The 13392-nt window shown below is 39.7% G+C and overlaps 1 protein-coding gene across 1 annotated transcript in view; it reads right to left on the reverse strand.

The window, feature by feature from the left end:
* TATDN2 (TatD DNase domain containing 2) overlaps positions 1-9718 on the reverse strand; it is a 31386-nt gene extending 21668 nt beyond the window's left edge. Inside the window, exon 1 of the mRNA XM_053720772.1 lies at positions 9702-9718. The gene's annotated coding sequence lies outside the window, so the exon portion shown is untranslated. The remainder of the gene's footprint in view (positions 1-9701) is intronic.
* Between the last annotated feature and the right edge of the window lie 3674 nt (positions 9719-13392).

Consider the following 13392-nt stretch of genomic DNA (forward strand, 5'->3'; position numbering starts at 1 on the left):
TGATTGATATATGCTACAGTCGTGATATTGTCCGACTGGAATCTTATGAATCTGGCCGACGCCAGCTGAGGCCACGCCTGAAGTGCATTGAATATCGCTCTCAGTTCTAGAATATTTATCGAGAGGAGATCCTCCTCCTGAGTCCACAGACCATGTGCTTTCAGGGAATTCCAGACTGCACCCCAGTTCAATAGGGTGGCATCCGTCGTCACTATGACCCACGCTGGCCTGCGGAAACACATTGCCTTGGACAGATGATCCTGTGACAACCACCAAAGAAGAGAGTCTCTAGTCTCTTGGTCCAGATTTATCTGAGGAGATAAATCTGCATAATCCCCATTCCACTGATTGAGCATGCATAGTTGAAGTGGTCTGAGATGCAAGCGAGCAAATGGAACTATGTCCATTGCCGCTACCATTAAGCCGATTACCTCCATACACTGAGCCACTGACGGCTGAGGAATGGAATGAAGAGCTCAGCAGATGGATAAAATTTTTGATTCCCTGACCTCCGTCAGAAAAATTTTCGTGTCCACCGAATCTATCAGAGTTCCCAGGAATGGAACTCTTGTGAGAGGGAGAAGTGAACTCTTTTTTACGTTCACCTTCCACCCGTGAGATCTTAGAAAAGCCAACACGATGTACGTGTGAAACTTGGCTAGTTGGTAAGTTGACGCCTGGATTAAGATATCGTCCAGATAAGGCGCCACCGCTATGCCCCACGGCCTTAGAACCGCCAGAAGGGACCCTAGCACCTTTGCGAAAATTCTGGGAGCCGTGGCCAACCCGAAGGGAAGAGCCACAAACTGGTAATGCTTGTCCAGAAAGGCGAACCTGAGGAACTGGTGATGATCTTTCTGGATAGGAATATGTAGATACGCATCCTTTAAGCCCACGGTGGTCATATATTGACCCTCCTGGATCATCGGCAAAATAGTCCGAATGGTCTCCATCTTGAAGGATGGGACTCTGAAGAATTTGTTTAGGATCTTGAGATCCAAGATTGGTCTGAAGGTTCCCTCTTTTTTGGGAACCACAAGCAGATTGGAGTAGAACCCTTGCCCCTGTTCTGTTTCCGGAACTGGGCAGATCACTACCATGGTATATAGGTCTTCTACACAGTGTAAGAACGCCTCTCTTTTTGTCTGGTTTACAGACAATTGAGAAAAATGGAATCTCTTTGAAATCTAAAAGATACCCCTGGGTTACTATTTCTAAAGCCCAGGAGTCCTGAACGTCTCTTTCCCAAGCCTGAGCAAAGAGAGAAAGTCTGCCCTCTACTAGATCTGGTCCCGGATCGGGGGCTACCCCTTCATGCTGTCTTGGTGGGAGCAGCAGGCTTCTTGGCCTGTTTACCCTTGTTCCAAGTCTGATTAGGTCTCCAGACTGACTTGGATTGAGCAAAATTCCCCTCTTGCTTTGGGGCAGGGGAAGAGGTAGAGGGACCACCTTTGAAGTTTCGAAAGGAACGAAAATTATTTTGTTTGGTCCTCATCTTATCCTGAGGAAGGGCATGGCCTTTCCCTCTAGTGATGTCTTTAATGATCTCTTTCAGTTCAGGCCCGAATAGGGTCTTACCCTTGAAAGGGATGGCTAAAAGCTTAGCTTTTGATGACACGTCAGCAGACCAGGACTTAAGTCATAACGCTCTACGCGCTAAAATGGCAAAACCTGAATTTTTCGCCACTAATTTAGTCAATTGAAAAGCGGCATCTGTAATGAAAGAATTAGCTAGCTTGAGAGCCCTAATTCTATCCAGAATATCATCTAATGGGGTCTCAACCTGAAGAGCCTCTTCCAGAGCCTCGAACCAAAAGGACGCTGCAGTAGTTACAGGAACAATGCACGCTATAGGTTGGAGAAGAAAACCTTGATGAACAAATATTTTCTTCAGGAGACCCTCTAATTTTTTATCCATAGGATCTTTGAAAGCACAACTGTCCTCAATAGGTATAGTTGTATGCTTAGCCAGGGTAGAAATAGCTCCCTCCACCTTAGGGACCGTCTGCCACGAGTCCCGCACGGCGTCTGCTATGGGAAACATTTTCTTAAAAGTAGGAGGGGGAGCAAACGGAATACCCGGTCTATCCCACTCATTAGTAACAATTTCTGAAATCCTCTTAGGGACCGGAAAAACATCAGTGTAGGCAGGAACCTCTAGGAATCTGTCCATTTTACACAATTTCTCTGGAACTACAATAGGATCACAATCATCCAGAGTCGCTAAAACCTCCCTGAGCAATAAGCGGAGGTGTTCTAGTTTAAATTTAAAAGCCGTCATATCTGAATCTGTCGGAGGGAACATATTTCCTGAATCAGAAATCTCTCCCTCAGCCAGCAAATCCCTCACCCCTAACTCAGAACATTGTGAGGGTACATCGGATATGGCTAATAAAGCGTCAGAGGGCTCAGCATTTGTTCTCACACCAGACCTACTGCGCTTCCCCTGCAACCCAGGCAGCTTAGATAAAACCTTTTTGAGGGTAGTATTCATAACTGCGGCCATATCTTGCAAGGTGAAAGAATTAGATGCACTAGAAGTACTTGGCGTCGCTTGTGCGGGCGTTAATGGTTGTGACACTTGGGGAGAATTAGATGGTATAACCTGATTCCCTTCTGACTGAGAATCATCTTGCGACATACTTTTAGTAGCTAAAATATGTTCTTTGCAATTTATTGACCTTTCAGTGCATGAGGGACACATTCTAAGTGGAGGTTCCACAATGGCTTCTAAACATATTGAACATTGACTTTCCTCAATGTCAGACATGTTGCACAGGCTAGTAATGACTACAAACAAGCATGAAAACACTTTATTTAGTGAAAAAAATAATCTTAAAAAAAAGGTACTGCGCCTTTAAGAGAAAAAAAAGCATACACGTTCTGCAAAACAGCCTAAACATGCACCAAATTTTTCAAAATTTTGTATGCAGACCCCATATACAGGGAGTGCAGAATTATTAGGCAAATGAGTATTTTGACCACATCATCCTCTTTATGCATGTTGTCTTACTCCAAGCTGTATAGGCTCAAAAGCCTACTACCAATTAAGCATATTAGGTGATGTGCATCTCTGTAATGAGAAGGGGTGTGGTCTAATGACATCAACACCCTATATCAAGTGTGCATAATTATTAGGCAACTTCCTTTCCTTTGGCAAAATGGGTCAAAAGAAGGACTTGACAGGCTCAGAAAAGTCAAAAATAGTGAGATATCTTGCAGAGGGATGCAGCACTCTTAAAATTGCAAAGCTTCTGAAGCGTGATCATCAAACAATCAAGCGTTTCATTCAAAATAGTCAACAGGGTCGCAAGAAGCGTGTGGAAAAACCAAGGCGCAAAATAACTGCCCATGAACTGAGAAAAGTCAAGCGTGCAGCTGCCAAGATGCCACTTGCCACCAGTTTGGCCATATTTCAGAGCTGCAACATCACTGGAGTGCCCAAAAGCACAAGGTGTGCAATACTCAGAGACATGGCCAAGGTAAGAAAGGCTGAAAGACGACCACCACTGAACAAGACACACAAGCTGAAACGTCAAGACTGGGCCAAGAAATATCTCAAGACTGATTTTTCTAAGGTTTTATGGACTGATGAAATGAGAGTGAGTCTTGATGGGCCAGATGGATGGGCCCGTGGCTGGATTGGTAAAGGGCAGAGAGCTCCAGTCCGACTCAGACGCCAGCAAGGTGGAGGTGGAGTACTGGTTTGGGCTGGTATCATCAAAGATGAGCTTGTGGGGCCTTTTCGGGTTGAGGATGGAGTCAAGCTCAACTTCCAGTCCTACTGCCAGTTTCTGGAAGACACCTTCTTCAAGCAGTGGTACAGGAAGAAGTCTGCATCCTTCAAGAAAAACATGATTTTCATGCAGGACAATGTTCCATCACACGCGTCCAAGTACTCCACAGCGTGGCTGGCAAGAAAGGGTATAAAAGAAGAAAATCTAATGACATGGCCTCCTTGTTCACCTGATCTGAACCCTATTGAGAACCTGTGGTCCATCATCAAATGTGAGATTTACAAGGAGGGAAAACAGTACACCTCTCTGAACAGTGTCTGGGAGGCTGTGGTTGCTGCTGCACGCAATGTTGATGGTGAACAGATCAAAACACTGACAGAATCCATGGATGGCAGGCTTTTGAGTGTCCTTGCAAAGAAAGGTGGCTATATTGGTCACTGATTTGTTTTTGTTTTGGAATGTCAGAAATGTATATTTGTGAATGTTGAGATGTTATATTGGTTTCACTGGTAAAAATAAATAATTGAAATGGGTATATATTTGTTTTTTGTTAAGTTGCCTAATAATTATGCACAGTAATAGTCACCTGCACACACAGATATCCCCCTAAAATAGCTATAACTAAAAACAAACTAAAAACTACTTCCAAAACTATTCAGCTTTGATATTAATGAGTTTTTTGGGTTCATTGAGAACATGGTTGTTGTTCAATAATAAAATTAATCATCAAAAATACAACTTGCCTAATAATTCTGCACTCCCTGTAGGTAGTTAAGATTGCCCCACAAGGAATTTTAACATTTAACCCCTTAATTTGCAAACCGGATTGAAAATAGGCCCAGATCCGGAAAAAAAACACCCTCAGCACCTTGCAGCAGCCCTGCTGTGGCCCTACCTGCCCTCAGGGATCGATAATGTGGGGTAACAGATTGGATTTGGCCTAAAACATACACCAGGGCCCTCAGGAGTTAGAGCTTGCTGTTAACAACTAACTGCGCATCTGAGGCGCGAAAATAGGCCCCGCCCATCTCACTCGATGTCTCCACAGCCTCAAAGAACTGCACCAGAGCGGTTATAACTAGCCATGTGGGTTCTGAGACCCAAAAGTTAAGCCATGTGTGCCCTCAATAAAGCTTCCCAAAATGTTATTGCACTCCCAATCATAAAAAAAGTTTGCCCCCAAACATTTACAATTCAGTGTCAACCATATTTGTAATTGGCCCCATATGCAAGCTAAATAATGCCCTTCTTTTAGCTCTAGGATTACTGCTTACCCTTACCCTCCTGGGTATAATGTCAGCCTTTCTGAAATACACAGTCTCTCCAGAAAAATATGACTAAACATACCTCACTGCTGCATAGCATGAAACCGTTCCTCACACTGAAGTTTCCTGTACTCCTCAGCCTCTGTGGGAACAGTAATGGACCTTAGTTACAAATGCTAAGATCATCATCCTCTAGGCAGAAGTCTTCATCCATCTGCTGCCTGAGACTAAATAGTACACACCGGTACCATTTAAAATAAACTCTTGCTTGAAGAAATTAAAAACTAATATTTTATCACCTCTTTCACTTTACCCTTCCTAATACTTAGAGTAGGCAAAGAGAATGACTGGGGGGTGGAGCTAAGGGAGGAGCTATATAGACAGCTTTGCTGTGGTGCTCTTTGCCACTTCCTGTTAGGAAGGATAATATCCCACAAGTAAAGGATGAATCCGTGGACTCGTCTTACCTTATAGAAGAAAAGGGACACAAAACCCAATTTTTTTCTTTCATGATTCAGATATTGAATACAATTTTAAACAAAATCTCTAATTTACTTCTATAATCAAAGTTGCTTTGTTCTCATGTTCTTCTTTCTTGAAGAGATATCTAGATAGGTAGCGTGCACATGCCTGCAGCACTACATGACAGGAAATAGTGCTGCCATCTAGTGCTCTTGCTAATGTATAACGTTGTTGCAAAACTGCTGCCATATAGTGCTGTAGACACGTTCACACTCCTGAACTTACCTTCCCGATTTTCAAAATAGGATAACAAGAAAAAGTAAATTTGATAATAGAAGAAAATTGAAGAGTTGTTTAAAAAGAAACCTACAATGGTCAAAGCTAGGTGTTAAAAAATGTAGAGCATTTCATTTTATAACAAGAATATTCATTGGATCTTTTCAACATGTAATGTAATGATAAATACACAATCACTCACTGGCTTATAAGTAAGATTCCTACAGCTCTAGATGGACACCTCTTTCAATATAAGAAAAACAAACAAAAAAAAGTTACTTCAGGACAACTTGCATTTTCCAACAAAACTTATTTTTAACATTATGACTACAAAACAATGTACGTTATACTAACATAATGACCGTCTGTAACCATCAACTTCTTGTGCCAGCGGTAGGTGTAAGGAGGGAAGGCGGGAGGCGGCTTAAAGGCGGGGAATGGGAGGGGCCCTACACTACAGAAAATGTTTTAGAGGGAGGGATGGGAACTACACTATGGAAAGGTGGAATTGGGTGTGGGGCATCATAACTAATGATTGTGAGGAGGGGGCACCACTACAGAAAAAAAATGATATATTTATTTAAAAAAAAAAAGAAAAAAAAATGTGTACTGGCAGACAGCTGGCCAGTACCTAATATGGCCACCTCTAGTAGGAGGGGGGAGGGTTAAAACGTTGTTGGGATCAGGGAGGTGGGAGGCTTGAGGAGGGATCACTGCACTGAAATTTTTTTCTTAAAAAAAACCCTAAACTGCATACTAGCAGACGTTCTGCCAGTACCTAAGATGGTGGTGACCAGTGGGGGTGAGGGAGGGAAGAGAGCTGTTTGGGAGGGATCAGGGAGTGGAAGGTGTCAGGTGGGAGGGTTCTCTCTACTCTGCATCAAAAATTAAAGGGACAGTCTACTCCAGAATTTGTATTATTTAAAAAGATAGATAATCCCTTCATTACCCATTCCCCAGTTTTGCATAACCAACACATTTATATTAATATACTTTATACCTCTGCAATTACCTTGTATCTATCTAAGCCTCTGCAGACTGCCCCCTTATTTTAGTTCTTTTTACAGACTTGCATTTTAGCCAATCAGTGTTGACTCCTTGGTAATTCCACGTGTGTGAGCACAATGTTATTTATATGGCACACATGAACTGACACCCTCTAGCTGTGAAAAACTGTCAAAATGCCCTGAGATAAGAAGCGGCCTTCAATGGTTAAGAAATTAGCATATGACCCTACCTAGGTTTAGTTTTCAACAAAGAATACCAAGAGAACAAAGAAAATTTGATGATAAAAGTAAATTGGAAAGTTGTTTAAAATTAATTTTGACTAGATTGTCCCTTTAACTTTACAAGCTAATTGATTAACCCATTCACTGCCAGGAATTTTGCGTAAGGTGTCCAGATGCAATTAGCGGCATTCTAATTGCCCAAAAAAAGCAAAGCCATGCGTGTCTGATATTTCTGAACAAAGGGGATCCCAGAGAAGCTTTTATAACCATTTGTCATATGACTGCATAATAAAAAAAAAAATGATATGATTATATCTGGCTGTCAAATAGTGGCATCAAATATATCAAAATGGGCCTAAAACAATACCTTGGGATGTCTTCTTTAAATATTTATATATAGTTTTCATAGGCAAATAAAAAATCAAAAGCTCTATTTCTGTTTAATCCGAGTGATAGCAAAAATGTTTAAAATTATCCGGTAAATTGGGCAAGTTTTTCTCTGAAATCCATGGTAGCGAAGAAATTAAAATTAAATACATTTGTGTTCGATTATGCAATTATTCTGTGCTTTGGATAGTAGAAAATGTTATGTTATAATATTGGAAAAAAATTACACTGCCCCCACCCGGCTGCTTTAAAAATCCACCTAGCTGCCAAAATTTGTCTATGGAGAACACTGCATATGAGATTCCTTTTTATTATTTTAGTTTTTAAAGGGACATGAACTCAAAATGTTTCTTTCGTGATTCAGATAGAGCATGCATTTTTTTTTTTAAAATAACTTTCTAATTCACATTTATTAATTTCTTTGTTCTCTTTGTATCTTTTGTTGAAAAGCAAGGATATATATGCTTAGGAGCCAGACCATTTCTGGAGCACTATATGGCAGCAGCTTTGCAATAATGTTATCCATTTGCAAGAGAACTAGACCGCATCACTATTTCCTGCCATTTTTGTGCTCCGGGCATCTACCTAGCTATTTCTTTAAAGGGACACTCAGGTTAAATTAAATTTTCATGATTCAGATACAGCATGTAATTTTAAACAACTTTCCAATTTACTTCCATTAAAAAAAATGTGCACAGTCTTTTATATTTACAATTTTTGAGTCACCAGATCCTACTGAGCATGTGCAAGAATTCACAGACTATACGTATATGCATTTGTGATTGGATGATTGCTATCACATGGTACAAGGGGAGTGGAAATATACATAACTGAAATTTGTTATAAAAAAAATCTACTACTCATTTGAAGTTCAGACTAAGTGCTATTGCATTGTCTTGTTATCTTGCATTTGTTGACTATGCAAATCTAATGTGTTGACTGGTCCTTTAACAAAGAATATCAAATTTCATAATAGAAGTAAATCGGAAACGCTTTTTAAATTGTATGTTTCATATCATTTTAACTGTCTATTTTAAATGTAGATCAATCTGCTACAAATTATCTGTTTTATAGGATTTCCCTCTGATAGTCTTGCGGGGCTTGTTTGCACATGCAAGCCTGCTTGCCGCTATGTAAGAAGCTGCGGCCATTAGAGCCCTGCTTCTTACACTCTCCGCCACCTGAGTTGGCGCATAGAAATCACCCTAGACTTGTTCTCTGTGACTGACTGGCCCTTCTCTGGCACAAGGGAAAGGGCAGCATTACACAATCACTTTGAGTGTGTAATGGTACATACCGGCAGCGGATAAACAGAATTTGCTGCCCGTATGCCACAAAGCCATGCGGACAAGTTCTCAAGTTAACCTTGTTGGTACGCAGTTTAACCCCTTAACAACTGCAACATACCATGTGCTTGGCTGGTAGTTAAGAAATTGTCTAGGTATAATAGCGCGGGTCTTGCAACTATTATAATCAGTTATTTGTAGAACGCCAACAGATTCCGCAGCGCTACAACAAGTGGCAAGACTGCGCTATTAGACCCTCCCTTCAGCAGGCTTGCTAAATAGCGGCGACGCGCTATTGAAAAAAGACTAAGCCCCTTAGAAAAATAAAAGGGGTTAATACACATGGCCCATAATATGGTTCTCAATTAACTACCACTGGAATATCAGCGTTTGTAGAGCATTAGATAAACAATTTGTCTAATTTTTCTGGATCATTTGTGATATTTTTCACAACACATTCCTAGGAACCTTTGTGCACAATAACTTCTCACATTACTTGAGCAATTTGGTATACATGAGTAGTATATAATATGAGCTTCGTTGGTGATGGAGACATAAATTAGGGCATATGATGTGCTTAATATATTTCTGTGGTGGCTATAAATGACAGACACACACATATATATAAAATATAATATAAAATACATACTTTAAGACTACAGTACTCATGTGCTTGCATTATTTAGCATACTGTGTGCAAGTGTAGTTTTCCCCCATATAGATTCCTACACATTACTTGGTTGCAAGAGAGATCTACAACACTGTATTCCCAGCGGGTATAATACCTGCACTTCTAGTAAAGTGTCTCACGACAGAATTGCTAATATTCCGTAGGGAGTCTGCTTTTATTCTGAGACAATAAAAAGCGCACTAGTTCCACACATAACACACACAAGGAACGTTCTATATCTAAGGAGAAACTAGGCCATAGCGCAGGACTACGTGACTAGGTGTGTGAACACCCAGAGCACACTTTTCCATCCCCTATCCGTGCAGGCTATAACACAGCGGGGAACATATAACTCAGGAACCTAACGCAACCTGATAAACACAACTCACGCCATATTCTTCTTTCTTCCTCTACCTGGTTTCTCTCCCGCCTCTCCTTCCGCACCCGCCCACACAGAAAGCTGATTTGCTAACTACCTGTTTGAAAACGCTTCTGATTGGCTACTGGATCTGTTTCCAAAGTTTGGTAGGTTTGCTATTGGTTGGTCTTGGATGTGCGATCCGTTATCCTATGTGGGAACTTTTAGAGTGAGTGCCTCACAAACTGTGCTCATAATGAAGCTGTAACATCCCACATAGTCTAGCCAATAGAGTGAGATGGAACGGGTCACGTGATGGATAATTATCTTATTAACAAGTTTCTATAAAAATGCGCATTCATCAGAATAACAAAGCATTCTGGGTAGGGTAGTGACTGATTTATTGACAACTGTTATTGGGTTTTGTATGTGGTGTGGTGCATTTGTATTTCACTCACCTGTTGGTACAACGGTACCTTTGCTTACCCATCTAAAGTAGTATAGAATAACACACTATAGAATGATGTAGCTCAATAGTATATGCAATTTTTTTAAATGATATTATTTGATTAAATATTGGAAAAGAAGGTAGAAATGTTTAGTGTCCATAATGCAATGGGCTCCTCTGTGTTGTAACCTAGGTTACCCATAGTTGCCAACAGTCCCTGATTTCCAGGGACAGTCCCTTGATTTAGTTGTATGTCCCTGAAAATCTCTTTTGCACAACATTTGTTGTTTGCATATACTGTATATATATATATATATATATATATATATATATATATATATATATATATATATATATATATATATATATATATATATATATATATTATATATATATATACACACAGACATCCCAACCTGCAAAAACTCATTTCAGGGAGGTGGCTTCACCAGCTAGTTTCCCACTAAACTCACATTAAAAAAAAAGTAGCTTTATTGCACAACTACATACAAGACTATTTTCCAGTGATCGTACGCTTGTTGAATGCTCAAATATTTTAGAATACGAAGTTTAATTACGTGCAGTAAATAAGGTAGTATTTGTGTTTTATTTTATTAAAATCAGTGGGGGCTTTTTGGTTACTAATGCATGCTTTGAGGGCTCCATAGCGTCCCAGCACGTCACCGCAACGGCGCAACTAAAGGCATTCCGTAAAGAAACACTGTTTCTGGATTTGGGCCACATTGGATCATGGTACTTCTAGTTTCAGGGAGATTGTATTTCATTTGCGGGCGTCAGGGAGCCGCTATTACAATGAGGGAGACTCCCTGAACTTCAGGGAGAGTTGGGATGTCTGTATATATATATATATATATATATATATATATATACCGTCCCAGCAAAAAAGATAGAAGACTATATCAGACATCCCAACTCTCCCTGAAGTTCAGGGAGTCTCCCTGATTGTAATAGCGGCTCCCTGATGCCAGCAAATGGAATGGAATCTCGCTGAAACTCCAAGTACCATGATCCAATGTGGCCCAAATCCGGAAAAGTGGTTCTTTAAGGAATTTCTTTAGTTGTTGGGACGTTATAGAACCCTTAAAGCATGCATCAGTAACCAAAAAGCCCCCACTGATTTTAATAAAATAAAACACAAATACTATCTTATTTACTGCAAGTAATTAAACTTCATATTCTAAAATATTTATGCATTCAACAAGCGATCACTGGAAATTAGGTTTGTTGTATGTGGTTGTGCAATAAAGCTACTTTTTTTTTTTTAATGTGACTTTAGCGTGAAGCTACTTTAATGATAAGTCTCTATTATTTAGGGTTTCAAGGTGTCCAATATATAACTGGGAGGAGGGGGAGTGGCGGCGCAGTACCGGGTGAAGCCACCTCCCTGAAATTAGTTTTTGTAGGTTGGGATGTCTGCTATATAGATGGCCAGGCTAGATAGTAAAGAATCTCTGGCAGACACAATAGGTCTGCCAGGAGGATTTATCAGGGTCTTATGCACCTTTGGTAAAAAGTATAGTATCGGAATTGTGATCGAGGCTTTGTGTACTGGTAACCATGGTTACGGGCATAAGCGTGATTGGCCTACTACGGAACACGCGAATACAGAACGTCATGACGTCGTAGCCAGATCGCATGCATGAATACAAACACACTTGTATATATGGCAGGTAAAATTTATGTATGATAGGTGAGCTTTTTGGGAATTGGGTTTCTTGATGTTTGTTTGTATGACATTTGACAAAGGTGTTGCTAAACACCGAAACGTTATGTCACTTTTAAAGATAGATTGAAATTAAAAGTTATTTTTTATGGAAAACATTGAGTGCCTTTTTTGCTGGGAAGGTAACGTATGTTAAAGTGCACCCTGGCTGCTGAATAATTTGTAAGATTGTGCTTATCCTTTCTGGGAGAATTATATATATATATATATATATATATATATATATATATATATATACATACACACACACATATATACAGATAGATAGATGATAAATAGATATAGTGTATTATTTAAATATAATTAATTCCTATTGGAATATTATTATTATTGAATGGGTTCACATATTATTTGTCTTTCTAATTTTGATGCTGTGTTGTAAAAATAACCGTATGCCCAGAATGTGTTCCAGAGATTGGGTAGGTTTAAGAGCTTGGTGCTCTAATCTGTATAATACACTATGGATAAGTCTAAATTATACTATTACTTTCAAATGGGTGTGTTTTGATTGCAGAACTGAGTGGGCGGAGCTGGTGAACAGTAGGTTGTCAATACTCCAGTAACCTGCTTGCTTGCTCTGCTGCAAAGTGTCCCTGGAATTTTTTTTGAAATGTTGGCAACTATGGTTACCTTCTCTGCTGAGGCCACTTAGGGACAGTTTGAGTCACTAGAATGTCAATGTGCAACCAATGACTCTATAAAATATTGCAGTTGAAGGGCCGTTGTATTTGAAAAATTATTTGCTGTGTGTGATTTAAAGGGGTTAAACCCTGTACCTCCGTGTTTAACCCCTGCAAGCAGGTGGAAACACATAGTATAAGTACCACTCAGGACCCGCAGAGCATTGTTGGACCTGAGCAGAAACTGTGACTGATCAAATCACCAGTGCTAGCTGGATAGCTGAGCTACACAATATATAAAGTACTGTGAAAAAAGTTTTAGGCTGGTGTGAAAAAATGCTATAAAGTAAGAATGCTTTTAAAATAGAAATGTTTAAGGGACACTATACACTAGATTTTTCTTTGCATAAATGTTTTGTAGATGATCTATTTATACAGCCCATACAGTTTTTTTTTTTTTTAAATGGATAGTTTTGATTATTGTTAAATAACATTGCTCTGATTTTCAGACTCCTAACCAAGCCCCAAAATTTTAGGAGAATACCGACGTATACCTACTCCAGCTTGCGTCTGTTTGTGTAAAGGGTCTTTTCATATGCAAAGGAATGGGGAGGGGCAGTGTCTGCTATTTCACACTTGCAGTGGGTGTTCCAGCAGCCTTATAAACAGAGCTAAACTGGAAGCTTCTAAGTAAGTTTTTAAACCGTTTTATACTGGATTTTTATATCAGTATGTGTGCATATTATTCTTTATAGTGGTGTCTATTACATGCAGTTATATGAAAATTGGTGTATACAGTCCCTTTATTAGTTTTTTTTTGTCAATTAACAAAATGAAAAGTCAGTGAATAGAAGAAAAATCAATATTTGCTGTGACCTCCCTTTGCCTTCAGAACAGCACCAATTCTTCT

This window comes from Bombina bombina, chromosome 7 (assembly GCF_027579735.1).
Source record: "Bombina bombina isolate aBomBom1 chromosome 7, aBomBom1.pri, whole genome shotgun sequence".
NCBI lineage: Eukaryota > Metazoa > Chordata > Amphibia > Anura > Bombinatoridae > Bombina > Bombina bombina.